Source organism: Sus scrofa, chromosome 8 (assembly GCF_054392235.1).
Source record: "Sus scrofa isolate SSC_HxYL_T2T_F1_AM1 chromosome 8, Sscrofa_HxYL_maternal_Yorkshire_Landrace_v2.0, whole genome shotgun sequence".
NCBI classification, from domain to species: Eukaryota; Metazoa; Chordata; class Mammalia; order Artiodactyla; family Suidae; genus Sus; species Sus scrofa.
Window position 1 is genome coordinate 139,971,216 of NC_139390.1, and position 17,465 is coordinate 139,988,680.

The 17,465-nt window shown below is 42.3% G+C and overlaps 1 protein-coding gene across 13 annotated transcripts in view; it reads right to left on the minus strand.

Moving 5' to 3' along the window:
* ARHGAP24 (Rho GTPase activating protein 24) overlaps nucleotides 1–17,465 on the minus strand; it is an 826,886-nt gene that overhangs the window by 780,228 nt on the left and 29,193 nt on the right. The window contains exon 1 of one of the 13 annotated variants that reach the window (XM_084973622.1): nucleotides 12,830–12,967. The exons of the other annotated variants lie outside the window; for them this stretch is intronic. The gene's annotated coding sequence lies outside the window, so the exon portion shown is untranslated. Of the gene's footprint in view, nucleotides 1–12,829; nucleotides 12,968–17,465 lie in introns of those variants that run through there. 13 annotated transcript variants of the gene reach the window in all.

Consider the following 17,465-nt stretch of genomic DNA (forward strand, 5'->3'; position numbering starts at 1 on the left):
AAAAATTAGGCATGTATGTATCCCTACATATCTCATTATTCTGCTATGCTTTTTTGAGCTTTATAAAAAATTTTATCATCTAGTATATAATCTTCTGAGACTTTTTTTTTTTTTTTTTAGGGCCACACCCGCAGCATGTGGAGGTTCCCAGGCTAGGAGTTGAATCAGAGTTTTGCTGCCGGCCACACCACAGCCACAGCAACGTGGGATCCGAGCCACATCGGTGACCTCCACCACAGCTCAAGGCAACACCAGATCCTGAACCCACTGGGTGAGACCGGGGATCGAACCCATGCCCTCATGGATACTAGTAGGGTTCATTTCCACTGAGCCACAAGGGGAACTCCCTGAGACTTGCTTTTTTTCCTTCATATTTCTAAAATTTATCCATAACAGTGGCAGCTTCAACAATAGTGATAATGTTTTGATTCTTAGGCTTGGTGATGGGTCCACAAGTGCTCATTCTCTTATTATACTTCAACAATTAAATGTTACTATATATTCTCTTATATGTATCATGTGTTGCTGTCTAAAAACATTTAAACTAAATATTTGGCCCCCATTGAAGTTCAAGTCCCCACAACCATTAACACTTCCAGCAACGTCTTCTTTTTTCTTTTTAAGGCTGTACCTGCGGTATACGACCGTTCGCTGGGTCAGGGGTCGAATCAGAGCTGCAGCTCAGGCCTACACCACAGCCACAGCAATAGCGGGATAGGAGCCACGTCTGTGAGCCACACCACGGCTCACAGCGACGCTGGATCCTCAACCCACTAAGCAAGGCCAAGGATTGAACCCGAAATCATGAATACTAGTCAGGCTGGTAACCTGCTGAGCCGCACAGGAACTCCAGCGATGGCTTATTTCTGAGCATGCCTCCATGGAGCCCAACTGAAGACTGCATTATTTGATCCCAATCTCCCCGCCGCCCTCCTCTCATTTGCTTTCCTCTAATTCTTGCTCTTCACCCTTCAATCCCTACATGTATTATTCAGCATTAACTTGTGACAGCCAACCCTCATGTCTCAAGAGCTTTACATAACAACACAATATTCTTGCTCTTATAAAACCCAGAGCTAAAGCGTCTGTCCGGGAGATCTCCTGAGTAGCTCCTCTAAGTGGTAACTCAGGATGCGAACTGTTTCCACTCTGGTTTCCACCGTCTCAAAAGCCTTCCTTTCTACTGTGTGGTTAGGAAGAAAAATGGAGGAAGATTTGCACGGGGACTTTTACATTTAGGCCTGGAACTGGCATCTCTCGTTCCCACTCACTTTCCATTGGAGGAGCTTAGTGACAGAGTCCCTAGAGTCAAGGGGATAATGGAAAATATGTCTTCTTGTGCACCCAGAGTAAAAATAAAATAATTTCATGAACTGAAAAAAAAAATGACCATACATAACATTGCTTAAAAGCTAAACTCTCAGCAATATTCATGAAATAAATTGGCATGGGTAGTTTTCCATGAAGAGAAAAATAATGTGACTTCATACACCTGGCTCCTGAGTAATTGCAAAATATTTTGAGGCTCGGTTTTATTTTACGGGTTTAACAAATGTGCCAATATACAGACAAACCTCTTAGATGTTGCGGGTGCACTTCCAGACCAGCACAATAAAGCAAATATCACAGGAAAATAAGTCATCCATGTTTTGGTCTCCCAGTGCATATAAAAGCATGTTACACTGCACTGCAGTCCATCAATTGTGCAATAGCCTCGTGTCTAAAAAAAAAATGTACATACCTTAATTTAAAAAACACTTTACTGCTAAGAAATGATCAACACCAGCTGAGCCTTCGGAAAGCTATAATCTTGTTACTGGTGAAGCATCTGAAATATTGCAAGAATTACCAAAATGTGACACGGGGACGTGGAATGAGAAAACGCTTTGAAAAAAGAGCCCTGATAGGCTTACTCGATGCAAGGATGGCAAAAACCTTCGATTTTTAAAAATGCAATATCTGTGAAGTGCAATAAAGCAAAGCACAATAAAACAAGGTGCACCTATAACGGAAACTCAATAAAATATTCATTGAGAACTACATTAGGACTTTTGGGTAATACAAAAAGGAAATCAGAGTCCCCGTTCTCTGAAGGCTTATAATCCAGTTAGGAAAAAAAGATACACGTTGTGCAATAATACATAATCTAAACATCAATTTTAAAACAGCATATTATAAGACCAATTGCCAAATGATTGTTGCAGATTTACGGAACATAAATTTTGATAAGGAAATGATAAATTACAGCTGGGAAAAATCTGAAAAAGTTTGAAAAGACAGGTAGGTAGGTAGATATAGATAAAAGAAGCTTTTCTCCAAAAAGTACAAGGCACTCTTGCGATGCACAAAAGAGTATATAAATAGACAAAATTTAACATATTTTTATTTTATTAGCTTGACCTATGCTTCAATAGGCCCATTTATCCTATAGCTCATCTCCAGGTATAGTCTAAACCCCAGTAAAAATAAGACATTGCAGTGTTCTACTCTAACGGTTATGCTTCCATTTTATATGAAAAATTCCCTTGGTAAAAAGAAAACAGGCAGGTTCAATTATACCTGAGGCCCTCTAAATTCAGTAGACTACATGCTGTATTGCCCTTAAAATTAATCCCATCCCAGAGTACCTCAGAATGAACTTTAGCAAATAACGCAACTGTGATCACATTTGCATATCAGATTTACAGTGTATTCAAAGCTTCTATTCCCACCATCGCAACACTTCCCTCCTGAGTGAGATTACAGCTGTCTGGGAAGAGCAAAGCTGAAGTGCACAGCAAGGAATGTCCGCCTCCATAAAATGAACATATATATGACTCTCCGTTGTCTTCTGGGACCCTGGTAACAATGTTTCAGCAGATGGGGAAGACGCAACTAGATTTGCAGTTTGCAGCCGGACACACAAGTGATCCGGCAAGATGGGATTTTCTCTTATGGGCAGTTTCACAAGAGGACGATGGACTCATTTAGAACATGGAAGGGAAATGCTGTTGCTCACGTGGGTCAAAACCAGTCTTACCCTAAATCCTGAGGCACCGGGACGAGGCTAAGAAAAAAGTCCAAAGGGAAGCCGCCCTAACCTTTCAATGCCATGCCAAGCATCTGATGGCCCCCTCTCATCCCCATGACAAGCATCTGACGGCCTCCACCCCTCTTTCTCTAACAAAACTTTCTCTGGGAAGGAGACCTGCTGCCTGGGAGTTATCTCTCTGCACCCTAGAGTTGTGCTTTTCAAAGAAGAAGCAGGAGGAATAGGGAGGAGCTACTGGGGAACAATGTGGCTGTAAATACACAAAGTCGCCAAGTAAAACTCCTGCCCTGCATTGAGAAAGTCAACTTGATTCAAAGTAAAATGAACACACAAGTAGAGTAGAACCTACTTCCAACTTAACTCTCCCTTTAGGGCAGACTGGCTTCCTGGCCCACACCACGGTTCCAGAAGCATATCTTTACCTTCCTCTGCCCTGGTGGATACTTTGGAGAAGCACTGTCTCCACATTTGTACTATCTGGGCTTCTATTTAATTTTCAGCCCACTTCTATTTCTTTCCAATGAGTCAAGAAGCAGATCTGTACAGGAAGCTGTCTTTTCCACAGAGCACTGCTTCTCACCTTTTTCTGCATGCATCCACCTTGGGAAAAGACACTCTTGCATGAGTAACACTGGAGAGAGTGATTCTCGGCAGGATATCAGAATCTTGGCAAAAAGTTGCTTCCGATCATCACTTCACCCCATACTTCTACCTATTCATTTAGCCAGTTAACCTTCAACGTCTGTTTTCTACAAGTGAAATACTGTGCAATCATTTAAAAACGTATATAAGTTTCAGTTTGGGATAAGGAAGATATTGAAAAGTCCATTGGAACATAATGCAATAATCAACATGTACAGACCTTTGAAAAAACAAAAAAAGGTGTCTGAAAATCAAGAGAATAAAACAACAATAGCAATCAAAGCTGACCCAGGGATGATTCAGATCTTGGAGTTACACAAAGATGCCCTTTCAGTGTTCGGCCATCACTGCCCCTGTCTCAACCCAGCCAGAAGCGAGTCATGTGGGAGACCAGGAAACAGCCTACCGGGCTCGGACCTCTGCTTACAACACAGACCAGGGCATGAAGGAGAAGGAATCTGAGGGCAGAGAGTCCCAGGATCAGCACAGAAACCAGACAGAAAAGGGCCATAGAGAAAACATTAGGTTTGGCAAGTATGAAGTCAAAGATGACTAATCTTAAGGTCACTAAGAAGTACTTAGAGTTTATGGGTAAGAAGACAGAGAGTAAGCATACAGTCCTGGAGCAGATGGAGAAAGCGGATTTAAGACCACAAATTAAAAGATTAACCTTGAGTGATAAGGGTCAAAGTTTGTACCCTCCTGCTCAAATATGCCAAAAAAAGTTAATTTTTTTTAGAACTAATGTCATTCTGTGTTGATCCACTGTTCTTACACAGCAGCAAAACAAAACAAAACAAAAACATTCATTTGTCCATTTAAGGTATTTAAGTCTTTAAGAATAACCTAGAGTCTTTCAGATTAACCTTTAGGGGAGTAATCTCAGGTTTCCCTTGTTTAGGTCCTCCTTTTTCTACCTGATCCAAATCTTAGGGACCTTACTTATCATTGTGGCAGCAGCACATGGGGTGCTTGATATACTCCTGTTTGTGCTTTTCCGGTCTGCCTCATTTCACATGATACCCTATGTCTACTGTCCAGGTATCTGATAAAATCTGGCTGCTTTTCTAGAGCACCCCATCAACTCTAGGTCCCCCACTGCCTCTTCTTTGCCTCAACCGCGGGGCTCTTCTAGGCTACAGGAGACCTCCTGATTCCCCATGGAATAACCTCAGGCTGCTCTTTCAGTATCACACCTGAATGTGGTCCATCATCAGACCCACAATGCCCTCTAACCAGGTCTCCTTCCCCTCTATGCCAGTGTCGTGTCAATTTAATACCAGGCAGAATGTGAAAAGGGGCTTCAGAGTTTCCTAGTAAACAGTCTGGGAAGGAAGAAACAAAACACCCTTGTTTTACCCCTTGTTTCCTCCTCCTCTCCCTCTCAACCCCTAATGGAAGGGTTTCAACGTTCCTTTTTTATCTGACAAGAACCCTTGGAGACAAGTTCAAAAATAAGTAGATCCTATTCCCCTTATCGGATAAACAAGGGAGGAAAGATACAACAACATAAACCCAATTGCTAAGAAAATAAGAATGTGAAATGGAAATTTATTTACTATTATTCCTTAACACTAGGAAATCCTATGCGGCATATCATGTCCAGGTCTGCTAGAGGCCCAAACCGCAGCAAAAACAGAACACAGACATATGTGAGCGAGGCACAGGCAGGAACACCTGTGCTGGCAATAAGTGGCCCACTGATGTGTCATGTCCCCACCCCTAAGTGTTTAAAAGGCAGAGAAGGGCCTGCGGTTTCTCATCTCCCCTGAACTGGTGGTTTTAAATCCCCCACCTGCAGCCCTGATCACAGGATGCAGGCTGCAGCTCCTGAAGGAGCAAGGTAGGCATCAAGTTATCGAATGCATTCACTTCCTGTGTGCTTTTCCGATGGACATACTTCACACGGTGCTTTGCTGGTCAAAGTGAACGTACTTTGAGGCACTTTCATCCCGGTCTCGGCGTGTCTTGAATTAACAGCAACTTTCACAACCTTGCCCAGCGCAGCTCCTCCCTCCTCGGACCCTCTGCTACACGATCGTTGTTTTCCTCTTCCATCTCCCCCTTGCCCTTCAGCTTTGTTCCTCCTCAAAAGGATGACTCGTCAATCAAGAGCTCTTCCCTGCACTGCACCTTGTCCCGATCCCTGCCATGCCACCTTTTAGCTTGGATATTCTCTCCCCGGTTCTCCTCTTACTGCTTCTCCGGGCATCAGAGGTGGAGCAGACCGCCTTTTTCAAGATATCCATGTCAAAAGGGAAATAACAGCGCAATCACCCAACGCCTGAGGCGAAATTTCAGAAATTTCTGGCTTCAAGACACGTTTCCAGTCAGACTATGATTGCAATACTCCATCACACTACCTGTGTATGAGATGACTATAGCTTTATGAAGTTGCCATAACCACAAATTTTATATCTTATAACAACATAAATTTATTCTCTTACAGTGCTGGAGACAAGAAGTCTGGAGTCAGTTTCACAGGCTGAAGTCAAGGTGTTGTCAGGGCTGACTCCTGCAGGCTCCAGGCAGGATGCATTTTCTTTTCTTTTCTTTTTCTTTTTCTTTTTTTTTTTTTTTTTTTTTTGGTCTTTTTGCCATTTCTTGGGCCGCTCCTGCAGCATATGGAAGTTCCCAGGCTAGGGGTCGAATCGAAGCTGTTGCCGCCGGCCTACACCACAACCACCGCAACGCAGGATCAAGCTGTGTCTGCGACCTACACCACAGCTCACGGCAAAGCCGGATCCTTAACCCACTGAGCAAGGCCAGGGATCAAACCTACAAACTCCTGGATACTAGTTGGATTCATTAACCACTGAGCCACGACGGGCACTCCCAGAATGCATTTTCTTGTTGTCTCCTCGTTCCTGGAGGCCCTCGGCGTTCTCTGGCTCGTGACCCCTCCCCTGAATCGCTTTAATCTCTTGCTTCCTTGCTCACAGTTACTTCCCAAACCCCCTCCAACTTCTTTTTATGAGGTCGCTTGCGACTACACTGGGGGCCTACGCCATGATTCCAGGATCCTCTCCCCGTCTCCAGACCCTCATCTTAATCACATCTGCAAAGTCCCTTTGGCCACATAAGGTACCAGTCACAGGTTCCAGGGATTAGGACCTGGATATCTGGGGTGGGGCCATTGCCTGGCCTACCATAACCTCTCGTATATAGTAACAGAGATATGCCATATGTAAATAGCACCATGAATGTGAAAGAAAATACTACAGTACCACGAAGTATCAAAAAGTCATTAAAAGTTCTTTCTTAAAATAACAATACCTTCGCATCGATAAGGGCTTCTCATTGAATACATTTAAAAAGCTTCGTAAATTCTCCATTACACACCCAAGTGGGGAGAGCTCATTGAAAAGTCATTTTTCCTCTATTAAAAAAAATCTAACCTCACTTACAAAAAGATTAATATAACAATTTTATGTATATCAGGTATAATTTAAATTAATCCATGGGAAAGTCACAGTAGGTCAATACACTGTCTAGAGTCCTAAAGTTAATAACATTTGTATGCCTTTTGATTATAATTAATACAAAAATAGATGCATGTCATCAAAGTAAATGTCACTGAGTAGGGTGGGAAAGTAAGTTTTTAAAATATTCAAAGATGTCTTTCAAAAAATTAGACAGTCACATTTCGTGTTTAAACTACACCCCCCCCCCTTTTTTTTTTTTTTGGTTCCCGGGCTTGAAGCATGCAGAAGCTCCAGGCCAGGGATCAAATCTGCATCACAGCAGTGACAACACTGAATCCCTAACCCACTGGGCCACCAGGGAAATCCTACATCCTTACTCTTATGATGGGTCAGCTAGTTGGCAAAATTACAGGTGCAGACCTTCCTAACGGCATCCAAAGACCGAATTCATGAACATCGCCTGGCTCCTCGAAGGTACACAGGTGTGTGCTCTGTAAGAACCTGTCAAGCACTGTGAACAACAGTCCTGTCTCCAGAGTGACAGGACATTCTGACGTAAGCGCTGTGTCACTTTTAATTCTTCTGTGCTTCGATTTCTTCATATAAACTAAGGTTAGTACCTCCAGCTTAGGGTTGTTGTGCAACTTAAATAATACAAAGTTACTTAGAATAGTTCCTGGAAAATAATATGCTCCCAATGAATTTTAGTTATTTTCATTTTCTGGATTCATCAGTTTAGTTTTTAAAAATGTGAAAAACCTGAAATGATCATAAACTATTGATCTTAAAATACGTCAAAATGAATTCATCTAAAGTGCATGCACTCATCAAACTAGATCAAAAAAATACAACCCAGACGTCCATCAACAGATGATTGGAATAGGAAGATGTGGTATATATACACAATGGAATACTACTCAGCCTTAAAAAAGAACAAAATAATGCCATTTGCAGCAACATGGATGGAACTAGAGACTCTCATCCTGAGTAAAGTAAGTCAGAAAGAGAAAAACAAATACCATATGATATCACTTATATCTGGAATCTAATATATGACACAAAGGAAACTTTCCACAGAAAAGAAAATCATGGACTCAGAGAATAGACTTGTGGTTGCCAAGGGGGAAGGGGAGGGAGTGGGATGCATTGGGAGCTTGGGGTTAATAGATACAAACTATTACCTTTGGAATGGATTGGCAATGAGATCCTGCTGTGTAGCACTGGGAACTATGTCTAGTCACTTATGATGGTGCCTGATAATGTGAGAAAAAAAGAATGTATACATGTATGTGTAACTGGGTCACCATGCTGTACAGTAGAAAAAAAAAATAAAGTATTGGGGAAATAAAAAAAAATAGACTACTTTAATAAACACATAGATCAATGAAACAAAATAGAAGACCCCAAAATGGGCTCACATAAATATGCTTAACTGATTTTTGACAAAGCTACAAAAGCAATTCAACGGATAGCCTTTTTAGCAAATGATTATGCAGGAGTTCCCATTGTGGCTCAGAGGTAACGAATCCAGCTGGTATCCATGATACTAGTTTGATCCCTGGCCTCACTCAGTAGGTTAAGGATCCAATGTTGCTATGAGCTGTGGTGTAGGACTCAGACCAGCTTGAATGTGAAGTTGCAGTGGCAGTGGTATAGGCCAACAGCTGCCACTCCAATTTGACCCCTAGCCTGGGAACTTCATATGTCGTGGGTGTGGCCCGAAAAAGGTGAAAAAAAAAAAAAAAAAGTTCATGTAGCAATTGGGCATCCACAAGCAAAGAAAAATAAACCTTGATTTACATTTTATACCAATATAATAAATAACTCAAAATCTATCATCATAGTATAGAAAAATTAAAGTGGATTATAGGCTTAAATATAATACCAGAAACTGTAAAAAAAAAAACAAAAAAAACCACAGAAATTCTTTGGAATTGAGAGGTAGGCAGAGATCTTATAATTGTCGCCAAAACACAATCCCTCAAAAGAAAAACTGATAAACTAGACATCGTCAAAATGTAAGAGTTTGCTCTATGAAAGCTCATGGGAAGAGCATACACAGCTGGCAAATAAGCACATGACAAACGTGTTAACATCGTCAGCCATTAGAGAAATACAAATTAAAACTAAATTCAGAGTCGGGGTTAACAGACACACACTACCACATACAAAACAATAAGAACCTACCGTATAGCATAAGGAACTATATTCGACATCTTGTAAAAACCAATAATCCACAGTGGAAGAAAAACCTTCTTTATATATATTCTTTTTCAGATTCTTGTTAAAATCACTTTGCTATACATCTGAAACTAATACAACACTGTAAATCAACTATACATCAATTAAAAGAAAAAAAAGAAGAAGCATCTGAAGTTCCTGCTATGGCACAACAGGTTGAGGATCCAGCGCCGTCTGTATGGCAGTTTGGGTTGCTGCTGTGGTGCAGGTCCGATTCCTGGCCCAGCAACTTTCACATGCTGCAGGCAAGGCCAATTTAAAAAAAAAGAAGAAGAAGAAGTTCCCGTCGTGGCACAGTGGTTAACGAATCCCGACTAGGAACCACGAGGTTTCGGGTTCGATCCCTGCCCTTGCTCAGTGGGGTCACGATCCGGCGTTGCCGTGAGCTGTGGTGTAGGTTGCAGACGTGGCTCTGATCCCGAGCTGCTGTGGCTCTGGCGTAGGCTGGCAGCTACAGCTCCTAGCCTGGGAACCTCCATATGCTGCGGGAGTGGCCCAAGAAATGGCAAAAAGACAAAAAAAAAAAAGAGTAAGAAGCATATAGGAGAAAAAAGTTCTTAGAACGTAATTTCACTACACACCTATCACAAAGGCTAAAATAAAAGAGTGACAACACCAAAGGTAGCAAGGCTACCTTCCGAAACTGGATCATTTGCCCATAGCTGGTGGGACTGTAAAATGACACAGTCATTCTGGAGAACAATTTGGCAGCTTCTGTAAAACTAAACACTCCACCATCCGTGTACTCCTAGGCCCTTATCCTAGAGAAAGGAAATTTACATTCACACAAAAACCTGTGCATGAATTACCTGCAGCTGTATTCATAAAAGCCAAAAAATGGCATCAGCCCAGATGTCCTTCAACAGATGAATAGCTAAATAAATTGTGGGAGACTACCAGCAATAAAGAAAGAAACGATGCACGCAAACAACAACGCGGATGAGTCTCCAGAGAATTTACTGTCAGAAGAAAAGCCAACGACAAAATCCAACTATGATATAATGCATGATTCCAACTATATAACATTCTGGGAAAAAACAGAACTATAGAGACTATAAAAAAAAATCTGTGGCTGCAGAAGTTGGGGAAAGGAAAGGATGAAGAGACAGAGCACAGAGGATTTTCAGGACCGTGAACTCTTGTGCCTGATGCTATAAAGGCAGACATAGATCCCTATGCATCTGTCCTAATCCGTAGAAAGTACACCACCAAAAGTGACTGCTCTGTAAAAATATAAAAACTGTGGACCTGGATACAAACGATGGACTCTGCGCGATGATGTGTTCACGTCGTCTCACTGATTCTAACACACGTGCCACTGTGGCGGGGATGGTGACAATGGCAGAGACTGTGCATGTATTGGGGCAGGGGCTACACGGAAACTCTCTGTGTTTTCTGCTCCATTTTGCCGTGAACCTAAAACGGCTCTAAAAGATAAAGTCTATTTCTTTAAAGGCCAGTGGTGTATGCTTCCATTTATATGATGGTATTTAAATGACAAAATACAGAAATAAGGACCAGAGGCGTGGTTGTTTAAGGAGGCTATGGGGCAGGAGGGAGGTGAGTGCAGTTACACAAGGACAACAGAGGGATTTTTGCGGTGTTGCAACTGCGCGGGCTCTTGACTGTGGTGGTGGATCTTGAACCTACAAGATGAGAAAACTATAGAGACATCAATAGGCACACACTCATTTGATCTAAGTGTGCAAGACACACAGGGCGTGTGCAAGTCTAAGTGAACCTGGGGACGTCTGCCAGAGGGGGCTGGATTGTATGCACGTCAACATCCTGGTTGTCAGTACACCACAGCTGTTAGCACGGGGAACAGGCACAGGTACAAGACACCACTCTGTGTTATCCACTACAACTGCATGCGAATTATTAAAACATCATCTCATTTTTATTTTCATTTTTTGTCTTTTTGCCATTTCTTGGGCCACTCTCGTGGCATAGGGAGGTTCCCAGGCTAGGGGTCGAATCGGAGCTGTCGCCGCCAGGCTATGCCACGGCCACAGCAATGCAGGATCCAAGCCGTCTGCAACCTACACCACAGCTCACGGCAATGCTGGATCCTTAGCCCACTGAGCGAGGCCAGGGATTGAACTCGCAACCTCATGGTTCCTAGTCAGACTCATTAACCACTGCACCACGACGGGAACTCCTAAGATTATCTTATTTTTAAAACTGGACTGCCTTAAATAATCTAGCAGGTTTTAACAATGCTAAAGGAACTTGCCATCCCCTTCTTAGTGTTGCTGCTTACAGTCAATCTTGACTCTGCAGCTAAGGTCATCAGTCCATGAACACGACAGGCTTCTAGTCTTTGAGAACAGAAAGCGATATGAGCCTTAGAAATTGCCTGTGTCCTTGCATTAGAGGCTCGGGTCACCTTGCCTGCAAGGTTGTGCGGCTCTCCTTCCCAGAGATCAAAAGACCCGAAGTTCACACAGCAGGCCCTGCCAGTGTTGGGTGGCTCACAGCTTTGCTGTTGTTACCGAAACATCTGTGAAAATCATCTGCTCTACTAGGGTGAAATGGAAACTTTGCCCCTAGGGAACCAAAGTTTTATGCCATGGAAAATTACATTTTAAAGATGCAGCCAGCCACCAACAAAAATATCACGGCATAAAGCAGAGGGTAGTGAGAATCGGAAAGAGCTATGAAAGAGAATTTCTTTCTCTTCAGTAACCAAAGGGGTGCACTTCTGGCATCCTCTCAGAAATAAAAACAGAATCGAGCTGGATGACTGTAAGGTAGTCACTGCTAAAACTGAATTTCATCTGAACCGTGAAATGACATCTACTATCTCAAGCGTAAGATGTAAAGATTTGGGTGGGATCCAATTGATCCCATCTGACAAGCAATATCAAGGGAAATGTTGGCTGTTAAACTGGGGAACATCCGAATCAGAGCACGCGTGACAGACCAGGTATGATGCAAGGGAGGAAAACAGAATGTGAAACCGGTTTATCATTTGCTTTTAATCTTTACTTTCTTAATTTTTTTTCTTTTTTGCCCTTTTCTCCTTCTCCTACATCTGTACGTCTCCTCCTCCTCATTTTTTGTTTGTTCCTTTGCTTTGTTTGTTTTTAAGATTCCTCATTCAACTCCATCCCCCAGCTCTTAGCTGAGTGGTTGAGTTCTAGGTTTCAGACACGACTCAACACTCTGACGAACTCGGGGAGATGGAGAAGGAGGGAAATACAGACATCCAGTTGCATTCAGGACTGAGAGGCAAGCCCCTTGGGAAGAAATATGTTCAAAGAACATAGATGATCTGACCCAATAAGAAAACCGTAGTCCCTGGCAAAGAGAAAGCCAAGTGTGTATCACAAGCCCTCTGCCCTGACCCCCTGACTCGATCCCAGCTATGTTTAAGTTAATGTGCGATCTGTGCCCTAAAGCCTCTATGCCACCCAGACCAAGGCACCACCAGGTTGATACCCACATGTCAAAACAAACACAACATGGAAGAGAGATACCCTCTCACCTTGGTGGAGAGAAAGCTGAGTGTGGCTGAAGGTCCCATATTTCAGGGCAGTTTCACATATCAGGGGCTGCCTTAGGACATCCCAGCACAGCACTGGCACCTGGTGGGGGTGCCCAGTGGCCATGCCAAGTAGGAGCCTGTGGACACCAGAAGCAGCCACCAAAATGCCTTTACATAGGTCACAATAGTTAAAAAGGAATCTTTGTGAGATCACAAGAGATGCCCGCTGATGACCCAGAAACATATAGAAGAGGCATGAGGGGAAAATGGAAATAATGAAATAATGAATAGTAAAAAAAAAAAAAAAAAAAAAAAAATCCAGGAGTTCCTTTTGTGGCTCAGTAGTTAATGAATCTGACTAGCATCCACGAGGACACAGGTTCGATTCCTGGCCTCGCTCAGTGGGTTAAGGATCCGGCATTGCCGTGAGCTGTGATGTAGGTCACAGACGCAGCTCAGATCTTGCATTGCTGTGGCTGTGGTGTAGGCCAGCAGCTGCAGGTCTGCTTCAACCCCTAGCCTGGGAACTTCCATATGATGCAGGTGCAGCCCTAACAAAAAAAAATTCCAGAGAAAAAGTATAATTTCAGTAATTAATATAAGTACATTTTTTACCCTTAAGCTGGAGTAACCCAGGAAAACACAAGTTTCATGACCTGCGGTATTACTGAATGGGAATAAGTTGACCTCATTCTCCTCCCAGATCTACCTGAGCAGCCCATATGCCTGCCTTCCTAGTCATCATCCAGTTAGTAAGACAGAGCTTTCTGCACAGACAGGTTTGTCTACCAGCGTATAAAGGTGATTCCAAATAAGAACATCAAAGTATAATTTCATATATACAATAATCAACTGTCTGCAATGAATTAAATGCAGTACATACTATCAACAGCCCAATAGATATGCTCTTTTTCCTCTGAGCAAACTATTATATTCCAAGACATAAAATTTTTTCATCAAAGAACATCCAAGTCATACCTGCAACATCCTCCAATTTGTTCCAGGATTTACTTACACCTGTCTAATAAATTCCTTCTCCAAAAATAGAAAATTCTGTGGCCCTTTGGCCATTCTGTCCACATCTGAACTGCACTCTCTTCATAACATTTTTTCAATGTCAGTCCCTTCTTTGTTCTTTGTTCTATTTCATGCCCTCTTGCTTTTGAACAATTATATCCTTAAAGAGTTTCCTTTTATAGACTTTTTTGTACTCCAAACTTTATCTGCATTAGTCATGTTCACCTTTCATTTCCTTCTCAACAATGAACACTGACCTCATTTTTTTCGGCTCCACAAAGAGCTATGACCGAAGATCTTTTATCACCGTGGCTGTCTTTATGGATGCTTTGCTACCATTCTTGTCACATAAGGTTCGAAATCACGCCCAAAGCTCTGAGGGGGATAGCTTCCCACCCCTGTGAAATGCTTTCATAAGGATGTGTACTTGAGTCCCTTTCAGTGCTCTGATTAAGATGCTACAGGTTGCTTTTTGTTTCATTGCACCCATGCAGCTTGTTATGAATTTCCCCTTGAGAAATGCTGTTTTCATATATATTTCTTTGAAAGCTTGGGCCTAATTCTTTTCTTCATTTTTCTAGAAGTTTTCTACATGGTTTCTAATATGACACATAACAAATTCAATGACAAACACATTTTCTTTAGTATGAAAATCAATAAAGTAATTACGTTCTTTTAACTAAATCAATTTATACAAACGTTTTCTCTCCCCACAATACCACCGAAATGGTCTTCTCCGTGTGTGTCACGAAGGGGAAGGAGCCAGGAGAAAGGAAACTAAGGGGAAGAGGAGTGTGGACTGTCTCTCAGGGAGAGAGACCCCAGAAACCGCATCCCTGATGGTAGGTGAGGACAGCCAGCTCCGTCTACCAAGCACATCGTGTGGGTTTTTCTGCAAGTAGTTACCTGACTTGAAAGTGTTCACAAGGCAACACAAAACCCCCAAATGTGCAGCTAACTTAACAACTCAGAGAGACTACCATTAATTATCAGCTTTGGGGTTTGACACTTGGACTTCCTTTCGGTGTCGCTTTCACTCTGAGAAGTAGGTCATGAAAAACGCCCAAGCGCAGACTGTTCAAGATGCCACATGCGAGGTGACCACGCAGCTGCAGTGAGGAGTCGCAGCAGCCACACTCGCACCGCACGTCATCTTGTGCCTTAGAGCACTCCGTAATTTCACTCTCCCTGTTTCACATCCCAGGAAAAATGACAATGAGTGAATTCCGAGATGTGTCATCTTTTTCCTTCCTCGCCAAGAGGGAAGAAAACAAACATGCTCAAAATCACCTATCACATCCGTATCTTATGTGCGCAGTGGTCAAAGCAGAGGGAAAAAACTCCTCAGGCACTGGCCCAGGAACACAGAAATAGACCGTTAGTATAGGTAAAATGGGAACAAAACAGCACATGATCATAAAAATCCGTATTCCTGATGGCTTCTGTTTATATATTTCTTTTTTTACATATATTTATTTTCTTTCTCTTAGATGCCCCAGGCCCAACTGTACGTATCCAAGAAAGTTCCTACAGAGATGTAGCTCTGATCACTGGAATTCACTTCAGCCCTTCTGAAGAAATTTCTGCTCGATTCTAGGAGGGGGAATTGGAGGAGGAAGGGCATAACTTATTCATATTTTTAACCTCACATATAGTGGAATACTTACCACACAATTGGTGCTCAAAAATGTTGAATGAATAAAATATAATGTGGGCATGCTATAGTCCATTTCTAAGTCCTGCTTACATGTGACATTTCATTGACAAATTATCATAAACCATGACAAATATGGGTAGTGAAATAACTTCAGATGATTTTTTATTTCCCTCTTCAGAGTTCACTGTCATGTTTTATCATTAAGACTTCTGTCACTTGTGAAAGAACAAACACCCTGGAAACATGAGCTGAATTATACATAGCGTTGTGGTTAAAAGTGCTGACTGTGGAGCCAGGCTGTCTGGATTCAAATCCCTGCTCCACCGCTTACCAGCTGCTGACGTTAGGCAACCTAATTAATTACCCCATGTCTTAGTTAATCCATCTATTATAACACTACCGACTTCACTGAGTTGTAGGGTGTTAAATGAGCTAATATTTATAAATCATTTAAAACACTGGCACATGGTAAGGATTATACAAATATTTGTTTTTAAAAAGTTGTTTCCTGAGACACCACCATCAATCAACCAAGAAGAACTTACCAAATACTTATTATAGAGAAAAAGAGTCCTATTAGGCTACTGAATTTCCCTATGAACACATTCCATGCCAGACGTAATAGTTTAGTTCAGAGAGTTTATGAACAACCTGAGAATGACTGCCTGCCTGGCGGTGGGGACAAGTCATAAAGCTGAACTTCTCCCCTCCATCCTCCGCTCCTCTCCCTGCGCACACTCAAACAAAAATTTTAGGGCAATACTTCCTCTTGACATTTGGAAACACTCTTTAAAGCAGGTTGCTTCTCCTTGCCAAATGGAGGCGGCTTTGGCCTCCGGCAACATAAAGAACGAGATATCCTTCCAGACACAACACCAGTGTGAGATGACCTGCAATAACGATTCTTTTAAATACAGAGCTAAGAATCCAAAAAGGAAAGGAAACTCTCCGAGGGCACAGAATGAGGAATAAGCAGGAATACGGTGGAATAAATTGGTACTCAGGTGACTTCTGGCCCTGAGGGTGCTTGCTGACTCCTGGAACCTAGAGCCTTACATGTTAAGGCTACATTGGATGGGTTAGAAAGAAACCCACCTTTACCACAAGACAGTAACTTTTATGATAAAGCTAGAGTAAATATTTAAGTGTTTAGTTATGCTGCAGAGGTAGACACATAGATAATCAATGGAACAGAAAAGCATGTCCGGAAATTAACATACGTGTGTGTGTGTATGAGATACATGATACATGACATGTATATATACACGTGTGTGTGTGTGTGTGTGTGTGTGTGTGTATACACATAGACAGGACTACAGTTGGACTACATCTTTCAGCCTTCCTTACGTGAAGTAAGGCCATTTGACCAGATCTCACCAATATAATGCAGTGTTTCATACAATCATTTATTCAGTTCACAGTTGTTCAATGCTGATTTTGATTATTAGACAGATATTAAGACAAAGTCCTATTTCTCAAAGAGTTTGAGAAAACATATCAGAAATAAGCAAGAATGGTGCAATAACAATTGCTATAACATATTAGAAATATGTGCAAAGTACTACACGAACCAAGAGAAAGAAGCTTCCTTATCACAGAGGAACTGATCCTTGAGCTAATTAATGAAAGCCGTTAAAATGAGGCTCCTGAAAAGCCAATGCAAAGGCATGAAGGTTTATGGCTCGTTTGGAGAAGAGCCCTAGTTCCCTAGGACCGACCGGAGCACAGGAGCCGTGTGGGGGAAGGATCATCTGACCTGGGGCCAGGGCAAAGAGCAGAGGGAGGACAGAGAGTTCCAGCAGAACCGAGAAAGCCAGTGACGTTCACGACTCTCTGAGGAGGAAGGAAGGAGGGGCAGGCAGAGGTACGCACAGGTAGATCGCAGCGGCGTTATCTGAAAAGGAGGCTAGAAAAGCAGCTTACGAAGCAGGTGCGTTTGAATCCGAGGAGAACGTTTTAGCT